Here is a 24,709-nt window from a genome sequence, read left to right as displayed (position 1 = left end):
TACCACCATCATTACCGTCACCTCCACCACCACCACTACCACCGTTCCCATCACCACCACCACCATGATGATCAGTGTCACCACCACTATCACCACTATCATCACTGTCACACTACCACCATTACAATCATGACCACCATTGTCATAATCACTACCACCTCCACCATCATGCTCACTATCACCTCCACCACCACCACCATTATCATCACTGTCACCACCACTACCACCATCATTGTCATCACCATCACCATCACCACCACCATAACTATCACCTCCACCGCCACTACCACCATCATCATCATCACTATGACCTCCATCACCATCATCATTGCTATCACTGCTGCCACCACTACCATAACTATCACCTCCACCACCACTACCACCATTACAATCACCACCACCATTATCATAATCACTATCACCTCCACCATCACCGCTACCACCATTATCATCACTATCATCACCACTACCACCATCATTATCACCACCACCACCACTACCACCATCACTTCCATCAGCATCATCAGTACCATCACCTCTACCACCTCCAACCCCACTACCACCACCAGCACAGCAACAAAACTTAACAAAATTCATGAGAAACAACCAAAGGCAATGGCAAACAAGAAATCAAAAAAGCATGTTTATTATTAGTAATAGTAATACCTGATGTGAGTGGGTAGGACCATGGTAGAGCTAAAATACTGGTCAACAGAGCATGGAGGAGGGGGATGAGTTAAGAAGTCAGACACTGTGAGATCTCTTTCTCCTTGGTAGGCATGAGTAGCCCATGGCTTTACACTCTTCCATGGTGGCTCACTGGGAAATGGTGAGACTGGGATGGGCAATTGGTGTCCTTGCCTGAATCCCATCCATGCCAGTTTATGGACTGCCAAGATGCTGGTTTATTTTAATGTAAATGTAGCCTCCCATTCCCTAAATGAAGATCAACTTCAGCTTTCAGCCTTAATGTCTTGAGAGAGAGACTTCTCTGTGAGAGTAAGTGTAGCGCCGTAAACTATTTCCAGCTGGACTCCATTTCCCACTTCATCTGAATGAGCCAAGTCCTCATCCTGGAGCTTTTTATGACAGTTTACACCATGTTGCATAAATTGAGAATCTCGTTGAAATAATCCCCTTCTATCCTCACTGCTTCTACTCTTTAAATATCTGATGATGTTTGTCTTGTCTTCACTTAGTCCGTGATTAGGAAAGCTGTACACACTTAGCATCCTTAATCTTTCTTCCTAAATCAATCCTTGAAACCAGCCCCTTAATATTGTTGTTACTCTGTTCTTCTCTGAACCTCTTCCAAATTGCCTATCTTTCTTGTATTGAGCTGCCAGGCCTGAGTAAGCTGAAAGCACTGTTGTAATGCATACAGACTCGCTAATGCACCCTTGCAGCATGGTAATACTTCGGCCCAGGTCTCCTAAGATTGTCTTATCTCCCTCCTCTCCCATTTCTATCTGTAGGTATAAGCCAGATTCTCTGCTCTCTGCTGACTCTATTTTTTCGTGCAGGATTATTGCTTTTTAATAATCTCCCCAATGTGTTAGAGAATGGAATGCAAATGGGCAGGAGAAGAAAGCTCGGTACTGTAAAAGGAGGTGTGTGTTACTTCCTTCCCAGTCCTAAGAGTCAGTGCCCCTTATCTCCTTCCCTGACAATAACGGTATTTTACATGAATCTCTCCCTTTAAGCTTCCCCACGAGCTTTCATGTAAGATCCTGACAGTCACTCCATAAAACAGAGAGGCAACATCTGATGTCCCATTTTATAGGTGTTGCAACCTGAGGCTCAGAAAGACGGGAAGTCAACTGCTCAGGCCACTGTGTGTAACTTGAGCTTCTTCCCATTTCATAAATCTGTTCTTATGCTCCCTTCATAAATGAAACCTTAAAATAATTCCTGTAATACCTGGGTAGACACATTTCCAGTTTGGCAACCTTTTATCATCTCTTACTTGCCCTCTCGTTGCGGGATTTCTGCACAGCTATAATAGACACGACTTATTTATATGTTATAAATGCTAGGATAAGTTACCAAGCAAGCTTTTAGGACAGTCTGTCAGCTTTATTCTGGTAAGTTCTAATGCATGGCTGGTGATAGTTTCAAGTCCGAAAATATCTAACTGCAAAACCCTGCTTTTTATATGAAGAACTGTTAGGGGTGGTGCCACAGTTTGAAAGTCCCCTCCAAAACTTTTGTTGAAACTGAATCCCCCATGTGGCAGTATTGACAGGTGGGGCCTTGAAGAGGTGATTGCATCATGAGGGTTCTGCCCTTGGGAATGGATTAATCTATTCATAGGTTCATGGATGAATGGGTTAACCTGGGAGTGGGTATTGGTAGCTTTGTAAGAAGAGGAAGAGAGACCTGAGCCAGCACACTCAGCCCCCAAGTTGTGTGATGCCCTGGGCCACCTCTGGATTCTGCAGAGACCTCCCACCAGCAAGAAGGCCCTCATCAGATGTGGCCCCTTGACCTGGGACTTCTCAGCCTCCATAACTGTAAGAAATAAACTCCTTTTCTTTACAAGTGACTCAGTTTCAGATATTCTGTTATAAGCGACAGAAAATGGACCAAGACAGGTGGGAAGAAAGAGTGAAGAGCAGGGCAGCCCCATCTGGCTGCACTGTTGAACACTGCATAAGCCTGGGAGCATCATTCTCACAGACTCCGATGTGAACGGCCACCCCTGCAGTTCTGTAGTGCACCTCTATGTCAGAGACACCGGCAAGGGTGAGGGTGTACTGTGCAGCCTGCACATCCACGTCAGGGACCCCGGCAGGGGCAAGAGTGCTCTGTACAGCCTGCATCTCCATGTCAGAGACCATGGCAGGGGTGAGGGTGCTCTGTGCAGCCTGCACCTCCACATCAGAGGCCCCAGCAGGGGCAAGGGTGTTCTGTGCAGCCTTCACCTCCATGTCAGAGACCCTGGTGGGGGCGAGGGTGTTGCCAACTGCAGAAGCGGGGAGCTGTTGTGCCCAATGGCTTCATCACACCCCATGCCTACAGGGAGGGGTTCAAGGTAGCCTTTGAGATAATTCCCAAACCAGCTTCCATTCACACTTTAAGCCTTGCCTTCCTCCATTTCCCACCCCAAACCTGTAGAATTCCCAAATCTCCTCCTTTGGCTCTGAACTTCCTTCTCTCCCCACCCAGTGCAGGCCCGTTCCTGAGACATCTCCCCCACTCCGGAGCGAGCTGCTTCCTCCCCTGTGCCCTTACCTGTTTGCAAGCGCATGATTGCCTGACCACATGGATCAGTAGTGAATTCCCAATTGGGCTGTGAGTTCTGAGGGGACCGGGCTCTCGGTTCAGCTGCTTCTTTCCAGCCCTTTACACAGGTTGCGTGCATGGCTGGCAATCAGTTTGTTGAATGAACGTTTGAAAAGACAACATTCTCTATTCTTCTTTCTTCTCTCTTATCCGTGATCCAGATTCACAAAATGCATTCTTGGGGAAATAATGCAACGACCACAGGCTATCACAAGAAAAGTTTGCTCAAAAATGATCCGTTCAATTTAACATGAAGTGTCTAATATATGCCAATTCTATGTAATTTTTTTTTAAAAACTTTTGTTCTTGCTTTCCAGGAATTTGGAAAGGCAAGGTCAGCATGCTCTACAGGAAAACTGGGTTGGCGATAACCTTGTTGGTCAATGGCACTGCCTGGAGACTTCCCAAGGGCTGCCATTTTGTTAGGCTCATTGAGAGATACAGAAAAACAGGAGTAAAAGGTTTCACAATTTTAAGCATCCTAAGGAAGAATGCTGCGCAAGGGGTTGGATGATGCCTCCCCAACCCCCCAAAATTACTCCACTTGGAGCCCATGAATGGGACCTCATTCGGACAAAAGGGTCTTTGCAGATGTAATTAAGGACCTCAAGATGAAATCCTCCTGGACTCATCAGGTGGGCCCGAGACCCCCTGACACAGACAGAGACACAGGGAGAGTTCCATGTGACAGTGGAGGCAGGGACTGGAGTGATGTATCTGTGCCCAAGGAACACCAAGGATTGCCAGCAGCTCCCAGGAGGAGATGGGATGGAGCTGACGCTCTCTGGAGCCTTCAGAAGGAACCAAATCTGATACTGGATTTCCGTCCTGCAGAACTGGGAGAAAATGCATTTCTGTTTGAAGTTACCAAGTTTGTGGTCATTTGTGAGAGCAGCCCCAGGAGATGAACACAGGGTGGCCCCATGCCAGGACAGAGGGGCAAGAGGCTGGGGCTCTGTGCTCCTCCAGGGCTCACTCAGGCTCACTCTGAGCGTTCAGTGCAGTGTTTGGGGCACCCGGTGACCCTGGGTGTGAGGAGACGTGGTCTGTGCCTTCTGGCCCATCGTCATTTGCTCTGGGTGCTGATATCAACCATAGGCAATTTAATTCTAGACTGGAATGGAGCTGGGAAGGGCGCACCTTCCTGCCAAAAGCAATTTCGTCCAAAGTCTGCACCTCGGTGGCTGAGCATGGCGGGCCGGGATGTTTTCACACTGCCACTCTAGAAACAGCGGAAATGCAGACGCTTTCCTCCTTCACAATTTTTGATTGCTTTGACTTTTGGTGTGTCCGAGAGGCTGTAACTCAAATAACCGTTCCCCACCTTTGGTTAGATCCTAGAGTCTCTGGTACATTGTCCGTCAACGGTGCTGCTTGGAGGCTTCCCAAAGGCCGCCATTTTGGTAGGCTCATTGAGAGATACAGAAGAAATAGGAGCAAACGGCTCCACAGTAGAGATACAAGCAGCTTCTACCTTCAAATTACTGTGGTTTTTATTTGACCTGTTGGAAGTTCTGGGGTTTCTATAAAGGATAAAAACTCTCTTTGGGCAGGCACAGTTTAGATCTGGAAAGTCCTGACTCCGGCCCCTTCAGTTTATGGCCTGAGGAGCTTGAGGGCCTGAGGGCAGCCAGTGGCCGGAACACACGGGCTCTTTAGCTGAGGAGGGACTTGAACCCAGGTGTTCCGACGCGAGGACTCTCTCCCACCACATACAGCACAGCACTGCTTGCGTTGTTTGGTTTTGTATTGCTTTGGAATTAGTCCAACTATCATCATCGATGTGAATAAATAGACATGTATCTTTTCAGTTTGCACAACTACAACCATAAATGAATATTTATTAGTGTGAAGACACCCCCAGGTCCTGGAACACTCAACACATGTAGAGCCAGGTGAGTGCCGTTATCCAAATGAATCACATTTTGTGGATGAAGCAGCTCCACTCATTTCACACTCCTGTAGAAAACCAACCAGAGCCTGTTTTTCTTCGTAGCAGCTGGAAGTCAATTGATCTTGATTCATTATTCATTGCATTTTTTTAGATTACTCATTTCATTATTTTATGAAGGATAGGATTTATTTAACTGTGATTGCTATGATAACTTCCCTCCCCGCCCCCTGCTGTAAGGTACCATTTCTTCTAATCAATATATCAAGATCTTGCAGTAAGACTGGGATAGTGTGGGATATTTGGGAAGAAATTCTGATGGAGTTTTAGAACATGAAGCGAGATTGGAAATACAAGTTCTGATTGGGAATATGTTGCAAATCCTGCAGACGAGTAAAGACTCCAAGAGACACGAACCATGCAAGAGCTGGTAAACGAGGTGGCTCAGTGGCAGCCCTGAGCGCAGGCCAGGAGTGGTGCCCATGTGCAGCTCCAAGGGGGAGGCAGTTTGGGTGCGGAAGAGGGATACAGAGGAGTCAGCGATAGGATCTGGCTTTAAAAGGACTTGCAGCATCATGAATGAGCTGGGACATAATTACAATTAGGGTGCAAGTCAAAACGTGGCAAGTTTCATGGAAGAGATAAAAATAAAGTACAGTGGGAGCTCAATGGGGGAGTGATCACTTCTACATGGAGGATCAGAGCGCCTCTGCGGAGGAGAGGCATTGAGCTACGTCTTTATTATTACTTCCGGAAGCCAGTGAATTTTATAATCTTAATTTTCTAGATGCCTCAAAGCATGGAGTATACTTAACTTGCCCAGAGCTTAACTTAAAAAGGAAAAACTCCATGCAGGTGACCCAGGCAGGCCAGCACCTGGCACATGCCACCCTTCCCTGGCCCTCTCTGGCAGTGTTGAGTTCAGAAAAGGTTATGCTTTCTGTTTCTTCACAGGAAAACTGGGGGGTGGGAGGAAGGACAAAAAACGTCAGTGCACTGTGCTGTTTAACAAACCCCCTATCTTGTTCATTCCTCTGCTGCTTCCCCAGCTACAGAGAAAACACTCACAGGGATGATTGCTAGGAACTTTGAAGGAGAAAAAATTAAAAAAAGGAAGAAAACCTAACAGAGCTATCTCAGAAATGAGATAATCTTTTCATGTGTGCACTTTAATGATCTCTTTCATTTGAAGCAATTGTAAAAGCCATAATTACTGTTATTCCTAATATTCTAATGCCAAATTGTCAACCAAAGGCGCTGGGGGAATAAACGGGGTGCTGCTGTTTGATGATCTCACGTGTGATAGGACGCTGCTGATAAGACAGATTAGGACCATTGTAGAATTTGATCAGGTAGCCAAGAAATATGTCAGCAGCTTACTGCATTCACGTGTGTGTTTGCTCCACGCCGAGTTCTTCACCCTGGAAAATAAGAGCAATTTGCAGAAGTGCATGTGACTTAGTTGGTGGAGTAGCTTCACCCGGTGAACACCCCAGGCGTTCTGGAAGGCTGTGATGCAGGAGACGAGTATCAGAGGTTTCTCCCTGCAGCCAACGAGGCTGCGGCTCTGCCTCGCAGCTCTGGAAATGCTAAGCAGGTAATTAACAAATCACAAGGCACAGGTGCGCCAGGTGAAGTTTGGTAAATTGCTTTTGATCTAAATTGAGATGCTTTGGGGATTTAACTTCTTAGACAAAAAGGGCATAAATAAATAATCAGGATTTTAAGGTTGGAACTTGCAAGCAAGCTCGAAAATGTCTTAATGCACTTGAGGAGGTGAAGCAGGGAGACTGTTTGAGGCCAGCCCTGGAGGTTGTCTACTGTGCCGTGATGTTCACGCACCTGATTAGCTCAGAAAGGCAGCTTGGCCAATGTCACACAAGCTTGGAAGCTGCACGTTTTGTAAGGTGCTCAAAATGCCTCCAGTTTTAGTTTTTGTATCATAAGAAAAAAAGGGGAAGACGAGCAAGGGCCACATGGTCAGCCCTGTTTCCTGGACAGGGAAGCGGTAACCCCAGGAGTGCGGTTCCTAAACCAGGTTCCTGTGGTTCTGAGGAGAGATGCTCCCAGGACACCTGTGTACGATGCATAAGCTCTGAGCCGTGCCAACAGCCAGCACCTGTTGCTTCACTAAACCCCATACAAAACAAGGCCTTGTGTGTGAGAGAAGAGAGACCTCAGCTCTTGGAGGTGGGAGCTTTCTCCATCATCTTTCTCTTATGTCCACCTGGCAAAAGGAACAGGTGTGCCTGGAAGTCCCTCTTTGTCCTTTCAGACCCATATGCTGACATTCCACGTCCGGTCTGGGCCCTGGGAGGCTGGTCTCTATGGACTCCACCCTCCAGGGCTCTGGCCTTCGGTTGGGTTTGGGCAATGGAAGGCCCTGGTGTAAGATCAGAAGGGGGTAAGGGGAGAGGCCGGGGCCTTTATTTCCTGGCTACTTTCCTGCCAGTTCGTGTTTGGATGGGGTCTCATTTCTCTCCCTGCGGCCAGTGGGTTCGGGTAATCACTCTCTCCCTGGTCCCTTAGGGCTGGGGTTTGTGATGGCCTCCCACTGTGTGACTCCGGGTGCCTTAGTCCCCTTCTGAATTCCAGGCCCTGCTGTGCCTCTGCAGGGTCTGTGTACCCTCTGCTCTGTGGCTCCTCCGAGCACACAGTCTCATCATCACTGTCATGAATTGTCGTAGAAAAGTCCTAAATCCCAGAGTTTGCAATGGTCTTTTTTGCACCAGTTAGAAAACACACCACCTTTGGAAGCAATTAACCTCTTGTGGTTCAGGTAAATTGGATCTGATGTAATGCAGGAGTGCACAGCGGTGGTTTCTGTTGTTTGCTTGCTGTTTTATATTTATTTATTTATTTATTTATTTATTAGGTGTATTCAGGAGTCCATGCAGCAGGAAGTGGAGCCATCACAGGGTACGAAGGGAGGACAAGTGCAGTGTCGTGAGCACGTACAGAGGGAAGTTGACAGCGGGGAGAGGCTTTGCTGAGGAAGTGGCATTTGGAAGAACGAGAATGAGGTAAGTGAGGGGGGTGAAGAGCAATGGGGGCAGTTTATGCAAAAGCCGGGGGTGCAAGGATGCTGCCGAGCTGGCGGAAGGAGGCCAGAGGGACTGATCACGGCCTTGGGGGATGGGAGGTGAGGTCGATGGGGGCTTATGATGAAGCAGGAGAATGGGTCTGGAATCGCTTTGGAGGGTCACGGAGAGCCATGGGAGGGTTTTGGGTGCAGGAGTGACCCAGTCAGATCAGTGGCAGATCAGACACTCTGGCTGTCGTGTGGGAATGGGCTGCAGAGAGTGTGGTCCATCCTACACAACCAGGACCTACTGCCGGGGGGGCAGGTGAGAAGCGGCGGTGTCTCGGATGGGGGTGGGAGAAGGGCCGAGGCAAATGTGTGGAGTGTGGAAAAAGCACAGGCACAGGGGAAAGCCCGATGGGACATTGGTAGCAGCTTGCGTTTGATTTTGGGGATGAAATGGAAAGTGTGTCAAGGAGTGTGCCCTGGTTTTTGGTGTGTGTAGCTGGTGGCGCTGAGACAGGGACCCTCAAGGAGGCCGGGGTGCAGGGGAATCGCCGCCTGGGTGTTGAGCCTTCAGGACCTGTGGAGGGGCTGGCAGCTGGACCTGCCGGTCTAGAAGGGAGGGCTGTTGCGACCTCAGCTTGGGCTTGGGAGGCATCAGCGTCGATTTCCTCACTGACTTTTCCACTGGGCAAGTGCCAGGGGCCCTTAAGGATCTCATCGTTTAGTCAGTAATGATTTTTGAACATAAAATAATTAGGCAGAAATATGACCAAACAAGCCTGCTATCACATAGGCCATGTGGAAAACAGCTGTTAGGGGAAGCCAGGAGAGGAGGATGCACCGTGAGCCAGGGGTTCGACGGCCTCCTTCCTGGGCATCTAAGGGACCTGGTGCCCCATCTGAGCCAGCCCGTTCTCCTTCCCTCTTCCCTAACTCTGGCGGGGCCAGAGTGGAGGTGTCCATACAAGGCCCCCTCTTCTTTCGTCTTCTAGGCCAGGCACCAAGCCCACACTCCATCCATTCCCAGGGAGCAGCCGTGGGCACAGGAGTGACTGCAGAAGTGAGTCAGATTGGAGCCATGTGAGGTCTACACCCAGGTGGCCAGGCATGGGCTGAGAGTCTAGGGCCAGAGAAGGAAGGGGCATAAGTGAGGACAAGCAAGTAGGTGCCCAGCACCCCGACACGCAGTTGGCTCGGCACCCCAACATGCAGGTGCTCAGCACCCCAAGACACAGATGGCTTAGCACCCCGACACACAGGTCTCTAAGCACCCCAACATGCAGGTCACTCAGCACCCCAACATGCAGGTGGCTCAGCACCCCAACACGCAGGTGGCTTGGCACCCTGACATGCAGGTGGCTCAGCACCCAGACACACAGGTGGCTTGGCACGCCAACACACAGGTGCTCAGCACCCCGACATGCAGGTGGCTCAGCACCCAGACACGCAGGTGGCTTGGCACCCCGACATGCAGGTGCTCAGCACCCTAAAACGCAGATTGGAATGAGAAACCCTTTCCTGTTAGGGGAAACCTGGAGAAGCCAGTGAAGGACACTGACCAGCGAACAGCTTCTCACATGCTTTCTTCACCTGGTGGCTGGAAGGCCCTGGGAAGCTCAGACGGAGTAAGTGGATGGAGCTGAGCGGACCCAGGAGGCTGGAGGTGGGAGCAGATGCGGGAAGCACTACTTCTCCTCTCTCTGGGACTCTTAATTATCTGCACAGGGAGTTTCCATCTTGTTAAAAGTGCCACTGTCTGCCAGTCAGTGACTCCTCAAGAAATCTATGAAAGTGTCACTGCAAAGAGGCAACTTCCACAGGGACCAACGGATGTGACGGGGTAGATGTGGTCACAGAGCAAGTGTGGATAGAATCTCTATAATGGACTCACACAGACTTGGTCTTTCCAGAGGTGGCCTGATAGTCATTCCCTACCAATCTCTCAGCAGTGGCTCCTCTGAACTGTACATTTCTGTGCCTTATCTGTCTCTGCTGAGTGTGATCAAGAAGGCACCACTTTATTTTTTAATTTTTCTTTTGTTTTTTTTTGAGACAGTGTCCCACTCTGTCACCCAGGCTGGAGTGCAGTGGCATGATCTCAGCTCATGCAGCCTCTGCCTCCCAGGCTCAAGCAATCCTCCCACCTCAGCCTCTTGAGTTGCTGGGACTACAGGTGCGCACCACTATGCTTGGCTGATTTTTGTATTTGTTTATTTTATTCTTTTTAGATGGGGTTTTGCCGTGTTACCCAGGCTAGTCACGAACTCCTGTGCTCAAGCGATCTGTCTGCCTCGGCCTCCCAAAGTGCTGGGATTGCAGGCATGAGCCACCGCGCCCAACCAGAAAGCCACTGCTTTATAGACCACCACTTAAATGCACCTGGCAGCTTAATGTACGCGAGAACTTTCCTGCAGCTCCTTTAAATTTAAGAATCTTTTGGCAAAATGAAGAATACAAGCGTGTTTCTTCTTCATATGCTTTGTTTTAGGAACATTAAAAAATATAGTTACTACAATCAGAAAGCAGTTATATTTGTATGTTTTGTAACAAATACTGTGGCCTGATAGAATGAGCTTCTGACAAAGGCATGTGCTTTCCAAGTGGGCCAAGTTCAAAAATTGTCCGCAGAGTTGTCTCACTGGCTCATCCAGCCAATCATTCAAATATTTAAAGGCCCTACTAAGGGCCATGTTACTCATTGTACATCTTTAAGGATGGGTGTAACTTACTTATCTGTTTATTTTCAATTTCAGAATACTTTATATTGACTCCTAAAAGTATGGTGTAGTGTATGTTTGTTTTGGGAGTTTCAATACAATCCCTAAATTTATGTATCTCAAATGTACAGGGACTGATCAAATTAGACAGTGCTAATCTTCCTAAAACAGTGTCAAAAACAAGGGAATCAATCATGAACACACTAAGCATGAGCATCGACTATCACAAGACATGGCTCAGTTTATTTTTTCTTCCTTCTTACTACACTCGTAGAACAGAGCTCTTTTGTTTGCTTATGACCTGGGCAAATTTGCTGTATGATAAAAAAAAATCATGTATGCATTTGATTCTCATCCAGATGCCCTTAGGATAAGAGGTTCATTTTCATCTTCTGTTTTCCAAATGAAGCTTTAAATCTAATTAGATCTTGAAAGAAAATAACTGCAATAGGGTTTCTGTAAGTAAAGGGCCCTCATTTAAATAATGCTCTTATTTGTTTATGTGATTTACAGTAAGTGATGAAACTCTTCGTGGCCAGCACGCCGCTCACTTCGGGGATCCTTTGCACAGAGCACTTTGAGTTAGTTATAAACCATTCTACACACAGAAGCATTTAATTGTTAGAACATTTCATAGTGTAACAGCATTTCTCAGTGCCTAGCATGGGCCTTCTCCATATCGAAGGCCCAATAAATATTTGTAGAATAAAGGAATTCACACCCATCCATTGCCCAGATCATAATTGAGCAGCTCTTCTATTAAAGTTTAGCCTTTTCATGTTAATTTAAAGTGGGGGAGTTTGAAGGGAGAAATGCTAATTTCAGACTCTAAAAAAGACAAGTCCCGTATAGAACGAGGTCCCAGAGACTCTAAGACGTCTGTGTTGATAGACGTAGGGCTGCAGGAATTGAGAAGTGGTTGACGAGGGAGAGTCTGTTTCAGACCTGCTGTTTGCAGGTTGTTATTTGTTCCACAGCTGTTTTTGAAGGATGTTTCTACTCTTAATGGAATCAGGTACTTCACTAAGAGGCCCAAAGGTAAACCTTAGGCTGGATTTATGGCTCAATCCAGCATCCTAAAAGAAAATGTCTGCCTAAGCATTTTTTTTCCATAAAAATATATACCCTCATCATCATAAATTCAGATTTCCATGGTATTTGCCTTGTGATAGAACCCAAATGTTAGGGCAGTCTTACCAGGGGCAGGACTAATGCAGAAGCAGCTGGCTCTGCTGGCCCTGGCTGAACCGCGATGTGGATGGGGCACCCTGTGAAGTGCTCTGAGTTCCTGGTTCAAGGTTAGGGAGATGGTGAAAAAGGCTGAGCACCTGTCAGTGCATTAAAACCATCGACCATCCCCGAACGGCTTTGGAATGAAGGCTTCCTACTCCTTAGGAATTCTGCCCTTGCTTCATTTCCTTTTAATTTTTTCCCCCACTTGGTGAACCCAAAGACACTCGCCCAGTGGACTCACGCTCTGAGGGGATTTGTAAATATTTGACAGAGTTGAATTGAAGATCAAAAATAAAACCTAGCACTGCTCTCCGATTTTCTCTGTGCTCCTTGCCTTCGGGGGATAGCGTGATAATTAGGACAAAGGGATATTTGAGATTATGCCTTAAATAAACTGGGGCAGAACTTCTTTAAGCTTCACCAACTATTTTTATCTCTGAGGCAGAAAACACCAATTTCAGTGCTCAGCTTAACTTGACTTTGACACCATGTAAGAAAAATAAAGATGGGAGATGTTCGGCTCTGGGGGCCTCCAGGCCCAGTCAGAGGAAAGGACTGAAGTGTTGCCCCCAGCTCTGGGACACAAAACAGGAGCTGGGAGAACGAGGCGGGCTACGTTCTGATCTTGGCTTGGGCCACCCAAACTCAAGAGTTTCTTACCCTATCTGCTCAAAATTGAATGATTGGGACGAATGCAGTGGAAAGAACTGGCTGGGAATTAAAAAGCCCAGGCTTACGGCTTCAGATCTGCTAGAATTTGCCGGCAACCTGAAGGAAAGCTCTCTCTCTTTCAGGCCTCAGTCTCGACAATTCCTTCTGCCTGTGAGAGCTGGTGGTGGTGACATCTGACTCACTGCAGAGTCTATGGGAGAAGAACTGTGATTTTACTGTGTGTAGGTTCTGAGGGTCTTGCTTGCAAAACCAAACTTTCCTGGTGTGAAGGGGGCAATGGTCTAGACAGGCAGGGTTTTCTGGGGATTCCCCCTCCATGGGTTATTGATCAGTTAACTAATAATAACCTGGTGATTTGAGCCCTTTTGTAGGGGTAGGTGAGGGGGATGGGTCTGGATTAAAGGACAATTTGGGATCAGCCCACAGGACAGAACTCTGAAGAACCCAGGGACAAGCTGGCATGCTGGCCACGTTATCAATTAATTAATTATTAATAACAGTATAATTATATTATTAATACATAAATTTATGTATTTCTTAACATACAATTTAATGATTAATAATAAATTAATGTATAAATAATATAAGTATAACACAATTATTAGTTAATATAATACATAACATACATACATTCATAGTTACATATATTAACTAATAATTAATTAATTGTATTATACTTATATTATTTATTAATATACCGTCAATTCTCACTTTCAGATTCCTGACAAAGAATGGGTCTAGTCCAATAACTCCTTTTGGGCGCCTTGCTCTGCTGTGCTCAAATGCCTGACCCCACGTTTCTTTAGGTGCACACGAGCTGTCACCTGTCTGCCATGTTGTGAGCTGCATGAGTGAGTTAAAGGGACTGCTGCCCCTTAGTGGGGAGAATGGGCGGCTGTGAGGCTGTGGGGCGGGGGCTGGGCCGCTGGGAGCAAAGGCGCGGAAATCACACCAGCCAATCTCGATCGAGGCCTTCTTGAGTCATGGTGATGTGTCAGGTGCCGTGTGGGTATTTTGGGACACACAAAATGTTGAGATTCAATTGGTAAGAACCTGGTCTCACTCTCAAGACAGTGGGGAGAAAAAGTAAAACATAATGTAAAGGAGGGCTTGGGGAAGTACTATCCAGGAAGTCACAAGGTGGGGGCTGCACTTGATTCCTGTCAGTGTGACACAGAAACGTGACACTGCCTCTTCTGTTTCCTTCATGGATGCCTCACCTTCTACACCAGTCTCCAACATTTCACCTGCCTGCCTCCTCCATGCAGCCTCTCCTCCATGCAGCTTCATAAGATGACCTTGCCTCCCTCCAGAGTGAACAGACATCAGGCAATGCCACCTGACCCCTCCCTGGCATCCTCCCAACCTGTCTTCCTTCCCTCCTAGGGGCAACTTGGCCACCTGCCTTTGCAGTGACCTTCCCTTACGGATGTCTCTGCAAAATTCTCTCTTTTTTGACACTTTTATCTAGACCGGAAGAGTTCAATCTCAAAATACCTCTCCCTGCACCCTGGTTTTCCATCACCCCAAACTCCATTTCTTTCCTCCCAGTCACACCAAATTTCTGAAGTAGCCCACCCGTGCTAGCCGTCCCTTGCTCCTACACACTCCTTAGTGCCCCCTCATGGGGCTTCTGCCCCTAAGTCCCTGGACTGGCCACCCAGTCCGAAGGGGTTTCTTGTCCTCACCAATCTGGTGGCTCCTGGCTCTTTCTGAGACACTGAGATCCCCCTGCCCCCACCTCATTCTTGCTGCTTCCTAGACGCAGGTGGTCCTCAGGCTTCTCCAGGCTCTAACCTTTCTTGGCATTGGCTTTTCCAGGCCGTACATTCTGTACCGGTGCCTCCTGCATCCTCATCTCATGCTCGGTCTCTCTCTTCAGTCTCAGGCCCACCTGTCTTCTGGAGAGACATTGCATTTTGCATGTCCCACAAATATCTCAAACATGTCCCCAAACGAACTCATCCATTCTGAAGCTGCCTGGCTTAACGAATGGTGCCACTGTCTCCCCAGAAGCCTAGAAAGAAATGTGGGAGCCTCAGTCCATGACCATGCCCAATGCTCCCCACCGACCCTGGTCTGAGCTCTGGATGTTTCTGTCCGAGGCTGCCACCCCAGCAGCCTAGAAAGAAACATGAGATCCTCTCTCCATGACTATGACATGCCCAAGGCTCCCTGCTGTCCCTGGCCCAAGCTCTGGATGTCTCTGTCTGAGACTGCTTACTCCCAGCTGGTCTCCCTGTGTTCACCGTGTCCACCTTTAACCCATTGTCCACACCGAAGATCCAACCGTAAACCTGATCCAATCCTGTTTAAACTCTTGGTTGTTTCCCATTGTCCTTGCTGGAATCCCGAGTCCTAAATGCAGGGCTCAGGCCCCTCTTGGTCTGGTTCCTGTTTGTGTTTCTATCCTTCTGGTCCTTCCTCTCCTCCCAGACCTCAGTTGCCTCCTCCACACTCTTCATATTCTAATCGTACAAATACTTTGTTTTTGGCTTTCTGATTCCTCAAGGTGTTCTGTGTGTTTTTCCTTCTTCCTCCTCACTTTCTCTGGCTATTTTCTGCCCAGCCCTTCGGCTCTTGGCTGGTACAGCTCTCCCTCAGTAACCTTCTTTCCCATCCTAGCCAAGGCAGGGCTCCAGGTTCACACTTCTGTAGCACCCTCACTTTCTATAGCATAGACCCCGTGACACTGTGTTGAAGCTGATTTTATATTATATATAGCCCTGCTAGTCTGTAGCTTTGAGATTTGGATCCTCAGGGCTTGGTCAGAGGATGAGCCATAGTAAACTCTCAATGAATGCTAGTTGAATGAGCAAAATAAGTGTATTGAGAGGTACTGGAGTGCCAAGCTTTGTATATATGCATGCACTCAGATATACACACGGATGCTCCTGGACTCTACTTACACATATATGTATATATGTATATACATGTATATAAATATATATGTTAAATATGTATATATGGTCCATGTATATGTGTATACATATATATGTATATACATATTTAAACGACATTATTGAGGTATGATTGATATGTCAAAAGCTGCACATATTTAACGTATACAACTTGATGAGTTTGGGGCTATGTATACACCTGTGAAACCATCACTGCCATCAAGGTCATAAACATTCAATGCTTTTAAGAGCAGGGCTTCCCAGAATTAGGAATTTCATAGACCATTAAAATTGCAGGAAAAATGTAAACTACATTCAGGTCGCCATCTTTACCATTTTCTAAGTGAAGATGTTGATTAAAATAATGTTTGTTTTTTTCTCACCACAATCCCACAAAAGACATAGCATTTAAAACCAAAATGGGGCTAGGTGTGGTGGCTCACGCCTGTAATCCCAGAACTTTGGGAGGCCAAGGTGGGTGGATCACGAGGTCAGGGAGATCGAGACCATCCTGGCTAACATGGTGAAACCCCGTCTCTACTAAAAATACAAAAAAAAATTAGCTGAGCATGATGGTGGGTGCCTGTAGTTTCAGCTACTCGGGAGGCTGAGGCAGAAGAATGGCATGAACCTGGTACGCAGAGCTGGCAGTGAGCCGAGATAGCACCACTGCACTGCAGCCTGGGCAACAGAGTGAGACTCCATCAAAACAAAACAAAACAAAACAAAAAACAGCAAAATGGTACGAGGACATTAGATTAGAATAAAAAAATTAGCTTAAGTAAAAACTCCCAGATTGTCATTAATCATAATATTTTTCCTCTTTTCCAAGCCTACTGAAAATCTCCTTGCAGTACCGGCCTACAAATGTACCGTTAGGAAGCTGTTCTCTTCAAGAGCAGGCTTGGAAGCTAGAGAGGACTGAGATTGCAGCTGTGGTCTGAAGGGCTGTGTGTGAATGGGGGAGCCAGAGAGACTTGGATCTATCAGTCAGGGTTTTCTAGAGAAGCAGAACCAATAAGAAGGAAAGAACAAGAGTTATGATGAGGAATTGGCTCACACGATTATGGAGGCTGATGAGTCCCAAGATCCGTGGGGTGAGTTGGGGAGCTGGGGGCCCGTGAGAGCCAATGGTGCAGTGCAGCAAGGTGCTGTGGACCCCGGCAGACAGGTGTGGATGATATTCTTTGCCAACCGCCTTTGGACAACCTCAGATTTCACCACGGTCAACAAATAGAGTTACCTCTGACTTCAGTTTGGAAATTTTTTTTTTTTTTTGCAGGGAATTCTTTGTAGATTTTCAAACTGCTGTTGATTAGTTTGTCAATAAAATTTATTGAGTGCCTTCCCATGTGCCAAGAACTACTACTTTCCTCGACTGTCTCATGCAGTTGCCCCACAGCTGGGCGAGGTGATCCCAGGACCCCCGTGAGGCCATGCAGCGAGCGCTGGCTGGAGTCAGGGTTGGAACCCAGAGTCTGTCTGCACCGTTAGCTACTGCGCTCCCTTTGAGGGACCTGAACGTGCTCCTCCCGTTCCACGTGACCTGCAGGTGCTTCGAAACAGCCATCATGTCCTCTCCAAACCCTCTCTTCTCTGTCCTCATTTTTGATAGTTCCTTAAGTGGCAGTTTCTATCACTGCATCCTCGTCATCACCCTCTTCTGGATGAATTGTAGTGTATTAATCCGTTCTTACATTGCTATAAAGAAATACCCGAGACTGGGTAATTTACAAAAAAAAAATAGGTTTAATTGGCTTATGGTTCTACAGGCTGTACAGGAAGCATTGTGGCTTCTGCTCAGCTTCTGGGGAGGTCTCTGGAAACTTACGATCATGGTGGAAGGCAAAGGGGAGGCAGGCACCTCTTCCATGGCCAGAGCAGGAGGAAGAGAGACAGGGGAGGTGCCGCACACTTTTGAACAGTCATGAGCACTCTCTCACAAGAACAGTACTAGGGGGATACAGTCATGAGCACTCTCTCACAAGAACAGTACTGGGGGATACAGTCATGAGAACTCTCTCACAAGAACAGTACTAGGGGGATACAGTCATGAGAACTCTCTCACAAGAACAGTACTAGGGGGATACAGTCATGAGCACTCTCTCACAAGAACAGTACTAGGGGGATCGTGCTAAATCATTAGAACCCGCCCCCATGACCCAGTCGTCTTCCACCAGGTTCCACCTCCAGATTTGGGATTGCAATTCTACATGAGATTTTGGTGGGGACACAGATCCAAACCATATCACCTAGCTTGCCAACACTTTTAATATATGACATCCATAGTTGGATAGAATATTCCAAAATAGTCTGAGTAGTGTGAGGTTACCAAAATGGTTCTTTAGGATTTATACGTGTGGAGAAGATATCAGAGGGATGAAATAGAGAGAGTTATTCATCTAATGACACAGGGAAACATATGGGCAAAGAAAGTTGATGGTGTTCAATAATTGCCTTCTCTCCCTGTGAATGGTCTCTGATAACGAATGAAGATATTCAAATATAAAGCAACTGCAGATAGAATTTCAAGAACAAATAAAGGGCAGTTAGTGACAGTGCTTTTATCCTTTGATTTACACATTAGCTATAATTAATGCTTAGAAAATATTCTCTGTGGTTGCTGTCCTGAAATATTGATTTGGGTAACTATGGCCTTGTATATGCAGGAGTTGATCACAAGTGCTTTAGAAATGGCCTGCAGCCTTGTGATTTCTCCCTGGTGGTACAATATTGCTATCACAGTCCTCTCCTTTATCCTCTCATTTCCAGAATCTTTGTTGTCTACACAACACTACTATATAAGAGATATGTCTGAGGCTTAAAAGTACTATCTAATATGAACTGCAAGATTGTTGAGGATTAACAAAGCAAAATTTTATTAAAGTGGTGAGGAACAACTTGTGTGGGTCAGGGTGAGCAGGCGCTCCCAAAGGCGGTGGAATATGGAGGTTACCAAGGGCTCTGCTCAGTGAATGTGATTTTTAAGCATCCAGCTTCCTATGATGTCTAAAATTGTCCACAATTAAGGGTCAAAGCCATTTAGGTTTAGCCTTTGCTTCCGGAAGAGTTCTATAACATCCAAGAATGCTGCCTGGTCTATTACCCCATCGACTCAGCTGGTGTCACATTAGTTTATCAATCTGACTGGCTGCTCCTTAGTTAGGTCCTGAATAAATGGTGCCTAGGTTAGTACGTTTTTGGTCTAGGAAATAGATACTGAATGTAAGGGGTCAGGATAATGGAGAGGAGAGATGACAGATTAATAGCTTATTACGCTCTAGCCTTAACCGAGGATGCAGATTTTATACAAATGTGCACATATGCGAAAGTGCACACACACACAACTTCCGAGCTCATTATATGGGAGACCTTAAGCATGAGAAGACTGTTACGCATAGCTACAATGAGATATGCAAATGAGGAAAGCCAGGCTTTGGGAAAAGTAGGAGGCTCCATTGTGACCATGTTGAGTTTCTGTTGCTGTGGGAACTGCAAACAGAGGTGTCCAGAAGCTGAAATGTGCACCTGGCACCACTGGGGAGAGACACCTGGGCTGGACGTATACAACCTGGCGCCACTGGGGAGAGGGACCTGGGCTGGATGTATACATTGTGGAAGCATCAGTCTGCTGATGGCATTCGAGGCCACAAGTGTGGGTGAGAAGTGAGTCCCCAGGGGGAGGCCATTGGTCCACAGCCTCAAATGTTGCTTCTGGGTCGAGTAGGACAAGGACTGTGGGTCCAGCGAAGAGTCATGGCGGTCTTGGCTGCAGCAGTGAAAGTAGAGGCTGGTCGCGTTGGGCTTTGGCTAAGTGACAAATGGCAGATTGCAGAATTACAAGTGTCCTCTGAGATCATCTAGTTACATAATTTGCAGTATTGTGGGACAGGGGAATCTTACTTTAAAATGAAATCTCAGAGCCTCAGGGAGGAAACAGATACTACCTGGCTGATCCAGTTGAGTCAGGGGTGAGGCCTGGAGCCCCATCCCTTTGGTCTCCCTCTCATCTTCTGGGCCCTGGAGCATCTCCTGAGGAAACAGTTTGAAAACCATCTGACCTCTGAGGGAGCTATAGCTCAGAGGCATAACTGGGAGCTGCACAGCTGAGAGGCCAAGGCAACCAGGTGCTCCTCATGCGAGTTTGACCTCCCATGGCACGGCAGGGACTCCTTGTGGGCTAACTTGAATGACTAAAGTTTAGTTCAGGTTTATGGGCAAGATCTGCAAACTTTATCAGTGGGTAGGAGAATTGTTGTAGTTGCCATGGTTTCATTTTCGGTTGCTTTCTAGCGGATATATTTGGGACATGGTAGTGATGAAAATATATCCAGTGAACAGCTGTGCCTGGTAACTGGCTGTCAGGTAATTGATCACCTTTAAACATAGCCCTGAGTTTTTCCCTCATCTGAGTTACTAGTGAGTAGCTAACTTCATTTCTACCTCTCTGTAGCCCTGTACTTCTGGGCAAGTGCTAAAATGCAGCAAAACTTCCAGAAGGTGAGTCAAAGACGAACATGAAGCACTCCTGAAGTCATATTAGCTGCTGGGTTCTAGGAGCCCCTTCCTGGTGTTCCTGCCTTTGCTCTGCATAATGAACAGCTGGGTTCTAGGGGCCCCTTCCTGGTGTTCCTGCCTTTGCTCTGCATAATGAACAGCTGGGTTCTAGGGGCCCCTTCCTGGTGCTCCTACCTTTGCTCTGCATAATGAACAGCTGGGTTCTAGGGGCCCCTTCCTGGTGTTCCTGCCTTTGCTCTGCATAATGAACAGCTGGGTTCTAGGGGCCCCTTCCTGGTGCTCCTGCCTTTGCTCTGCATAATGAACAGCTGGGTTCTAGGGGCCCCTTCCTGGTGTTCCTGCTTTTGCTCTGCATAATGAACAGCTGGGTTCTAGGGGCCCCTTCCTGGTGCTCCTACCTTTGCTCTGCATAATGAACAGCTGGGTTCTAGGGGCCCCTTCCTGGTGTTCCTGCCTTTGCTCTGCATAATGAACAGCTGGGTTCTAGGGGCCCCTTCCTGGTGTTCCTGCTTTTGCTCTGCATAATGAACAGCTGGGTTCTAGGAGCCCCTTCCTGGTGTTCCTGCCTTTGCTCTGCATAATGAACAGCTGGGTTCTAGGGGCCCCTTCCTGGTGTTCCTGCCTTTGCTCTGCATAATGAACAGCTGGGTTCTAGAAGCCCCTTCCTGGTGCTCCTACCTTTGCTCTGCATAATGAACAGCTGGGTTCTAGGAGCCCCTTCCTGGTGTTCCTGCCTTTGCTCTGCATAATGAGCTGCTGGGTTCTAGGAGCCCCTTCCTGGTGTTCCTGCCTTTGCTCTGCACAATGAATGGCTGGGTTCTAGGAGCCCCTTCCTGGTGTTCCTGCCTTTGCTCTGCACAATGAATGGCTGGGTTCTAGGAGCCCCTTCCTAGTGTTCCTACCTTTGCTCTGCAGAATGAGCGCTGGATTCTGGGAGCCCCTTCCTGGTGTTCCCGCCTTTGCTCTGCATGTCTATAGTCTACACAGAAGTCATATTGGTGACTTTAAAATGTGACTCAGATCTTGTCATTCTTTTGCTTAAAAGACTTTAGTTGCTTTCTATGGCATTTCCAATCTGAGCTCCCAGCCATTTTCTGTGTGGCTCTGAGCTCCCTTCTCCCACTTCTGCAAACTCAGTGGTGTGTCCCCTCATCTGTGGGCTTCTGGAGCCACTTTAGGGCTCACATGCTCCTGGCTCTGCCCTGGCACTTGTGGTTCCCTGGGCTGTGTCTTCCCTGTCTGTGTGCAGCTCCCTCCCTTCCCTCCCTGAGACCCTTTCTCAGGCTGAGCTTCTCTGAAGTCCATCTATAGTGGCTTCCAGCCATCTATGTTCCTTCCACTTCCTTTGTCAGAGCTGGGAAAGTCTGCTTACTTGAAAACCATCAGTGTCTTTTATATTTATGACAGTATCCACAGCAAGCATTTCTAGCCTGAATCTTAGAAGGGGCTCCACGGGTATCTGTTGGTTGAAATAGTCAACGGGATAGGTTACCTCTCTCAGTTGACCTAGGTTACGCTGTGGGCCTGTTGTCAGGTGCTGAGAGCCTGGACTGGCCAGCTACCCCGGGGCCATCTGATGACCTTTACAATTCTTCACTGGAAACCCACTGTTATTATTAAATCTTTGTTTCCAGAGATTGTAGGCAGGGAAATAACCATCACGAAGAGGTGGCACCTTAAGTAGTCATCGCTTTAGCAGAAATCTGTCTTTGCGATGGACAGGCTTAACACTGTAGGCGGCCATTTATATTAATGGAATTCAAAGATCAGTATATTAAATAAAGTGGCATTCAGCTCCCCGGGATGACACCACTGGGGCTCCTAGATCAATGGAGAGACAGAAATACAAACTCCTACACCGGATTTGGATCGCTTAGCCAGGGCTTGAATATTGATAAAGACATGGCAGCATTTCTTGTGCTGCTATCGCTCTTTAACTGACGGGACTGCCTGAGTTCTCCTTCTGAAACTGGGAACTGAGCATTTTGGATGAAATCCAAATGTCTGGACTTCGACCTAAGTAAGTCCAAGGGGATTCTGTTAGGCAGAAGAAGAACTTTAAGAAAAGATTATCTTTAGCTACGAGTACATCATAGACATCTATCTTAGCTTCAGCGGCATTCATAGCCAACCAATTTTTTCCCTTAGGGTCTGTGTTTCTTTCTTAATGTTTAAGTCCTGACTGACTGAAACCACATAGTTAAATCATCAATGTTTGGCCAAACCAGCTTAGGTTTTGGATAAATTGAAGTGAATTTTTATTGCGCTGGTGCTAGTGACCTGGACTGATGAAGAGAATCTGAACAGTAGAGCTAGACAGGGTCAATTTGCGGAGAAGATTCATGGGGACAGCAAATGTGTTATGGTTCTGTAAAGTTCAGACACTTTTCCAATCAAGATGTCTTTGGTATTTACCTTATAGTTAATAAGGGGAATTAAAAAAAAGAAAGAATTTGCCAATCCAAAAAAAAATAAGGGGAACGGAGGTGGCATAATAAAATGAACACAGACTAATTGCTCAGAAATCTGGGTTCCAAGTCTAGGTCTATCCAAGCTTTGTTACCTTGGACCCAGCACTTATAATGTCTATGATTAATTTCTCTACTTATAAACTTAGGATGCATGTAAATGTAAGTATACTCCATATCATTCTACTCACTCCAAAAAGGATTTGAGGCAGGTTAAGACAAGCAGAAAAATATCATACTATTAAAACATAACAGCCTGAAACAGGCAGAAAAAACACCATTGCTAAGAATTAGTAGTGTGAAAATGGAAGTAGGAAAGTGGTCCTACTTAGTAGAAAAGGCCCATCTTTTGTGGACCAAAAGCCCTACAAAAACATAATATGTCAGCTTCAAATTTGACTCAGAGTTTCTTGGAATGCATAAAAAAGTAGAGACATGGTGAGAATCAACATTTTCATTAGACATGAATAAAACATTTTAGTTCTTTGGAAGAAGGAAATCTTTTCTGAAAACCAAATGCGAAAGGCATTACCTTGGATTTTTCTATCAGGTTTGAGGGTTAGTGTACAGTGTCACAACAGTAACAAGTGCAACAAGAAATTACTTATTTATATTCTCATTTGTTCCATGAAAGATTTGGAGTGACCGTTTTCATAAAGAGATTTCTTGCAGTGACCCTCAGTAAGACACATTGCTCCAGGAAGCCAAATCTGCAAGAGACCAAGTGACAAGGGCAGGTGCCCCATCTCCTGGTGGGCTGCCTTGTTCTGAGGCTAGAAGTTAGTGTGCTTACAGTGGGGTTATCTCCCACCCCACCTGACCCCATAGGACTATATGTGGCTAATGACAAAGTGGTTCTAGAGAGCAATTTAGAAATTTTAAAGTGCTAAAAGCTGCCAGTGGTTATTTATCCACTATATTATGAAAGCTGTCTTATTAGAACTGTTCTTAAAAATACCTACTTCCTGAGTCTTATGAAAATAAATAACTAAAATGGCATACTCTTGCCACAGCACCTGAAGCCCCTGAGACAACCCATACAGGGACATTTATTTCTTACCATTGCCTGTTGGTCATGGAAATCCCTAGCAAGTACATATTTCAGAGTTCAGAATTCCAGGTAATGGCTTTTCCAAAATGAGATTCATAATAGATTTCACAGATAGTCCATTTATTTTTATTTGCTGCTGTTGGAACAGAGGAAGTTTGGTTTACAAAACAAAATTTAGGAAAATGTTAAAAATTCTCTCTAGAACATAAACTTCTTGAGGACAGAGTTATGTGTTTGTTCAGTTCTATCCCTGGTGCAGAGAACAGTGCCTGGCAAAGAATGGAATTCCATAAAGCTTGAACAAATGAGTGATGAAATCTGTAACAGAGAGTTAATACCAGTGAGTATTTGAGATAAAAGTTGTCAAGGATATATGATTATCATTATATGAGGACAGAATTATCAAGGGTAAAAACAAAAGTAAATGGTGAAGTGTGATAAACGATCACTTACTCAAACCTACCTGGGTTTCCCCAAAGTTATTAACATGATTGCTTCTAAATATCTATAATTAATATGACTTCCTAATTTTGCATGAATGTAACAAAAAATTGTAATGTCTCTGTAAATATCTGAGGAAGACTCTCCAAGTATGGAAATTTTAAATCCCTACTTGTAAAAATTCTATTAAAATCCTTCAAGTGAATCTTTAGATGACAGATGATTGGCTGTTTGCCTAATTTTTTGTATCTATTTAACTTGATGCCAATGGACACAGGTGTGCAGCTCTCTTCTTCACTTCCAAGCACTAGTGTTTGGCAAAGACAAGAAATTGTTGCATAAGATTTCCCCTCCCCTGCCCTTTTCAGGTTTAGCCTAAAGTGTTTTCAGTGGTTGCATTTGAAACCTTTGTAGGGAGCCAGAATGCTTTTTTTTTACATTTTAATCAGACTGTGCTTACAGAAACACCAGTGAATCGGGAACTTGTCTGCAAGTGTGTGTGTGC

General features: G+C 46.3%; 1 long non-coding RNA gene across 1 annotated transcript; it reads left to right on the top strand.

Moving 5' to 3' along the window:
- Positions 1–682: 682 nt before the first annotated feature.
- On the top strand, positions 683–11,949 carry LOC101058932 (uncharacterized). Its single transcript, XR_169008.6, has 3 exons — positions 683–5,180; positions 8,052–8,199; positions 10,433–11,949. It is a non-coding gene; the product is annotated as an uncharacterized LOC101058932 (long non-coding RNA).
- The last annotated feature ends 12,760 nt before the right edge of the window (positions 11,950–24,709 follow it).

This window comes from Pan troglodytes, chromosome 6, assembly GCF_028858775.2.
Source record: "Pan troglodytes isolate AG18354 chromosome 6, NHGRI_mPanTro3-v2.0_pri, whole genome shotgun sequence".
NCBI lineage: Eukaryota > Metazoa > Chordata > Mammalia > Primates > Hominidae > Pan > Pan troglodytes.
This window is presented reverse-complemented; position numbering and strand designations above follow the sequence as displayed.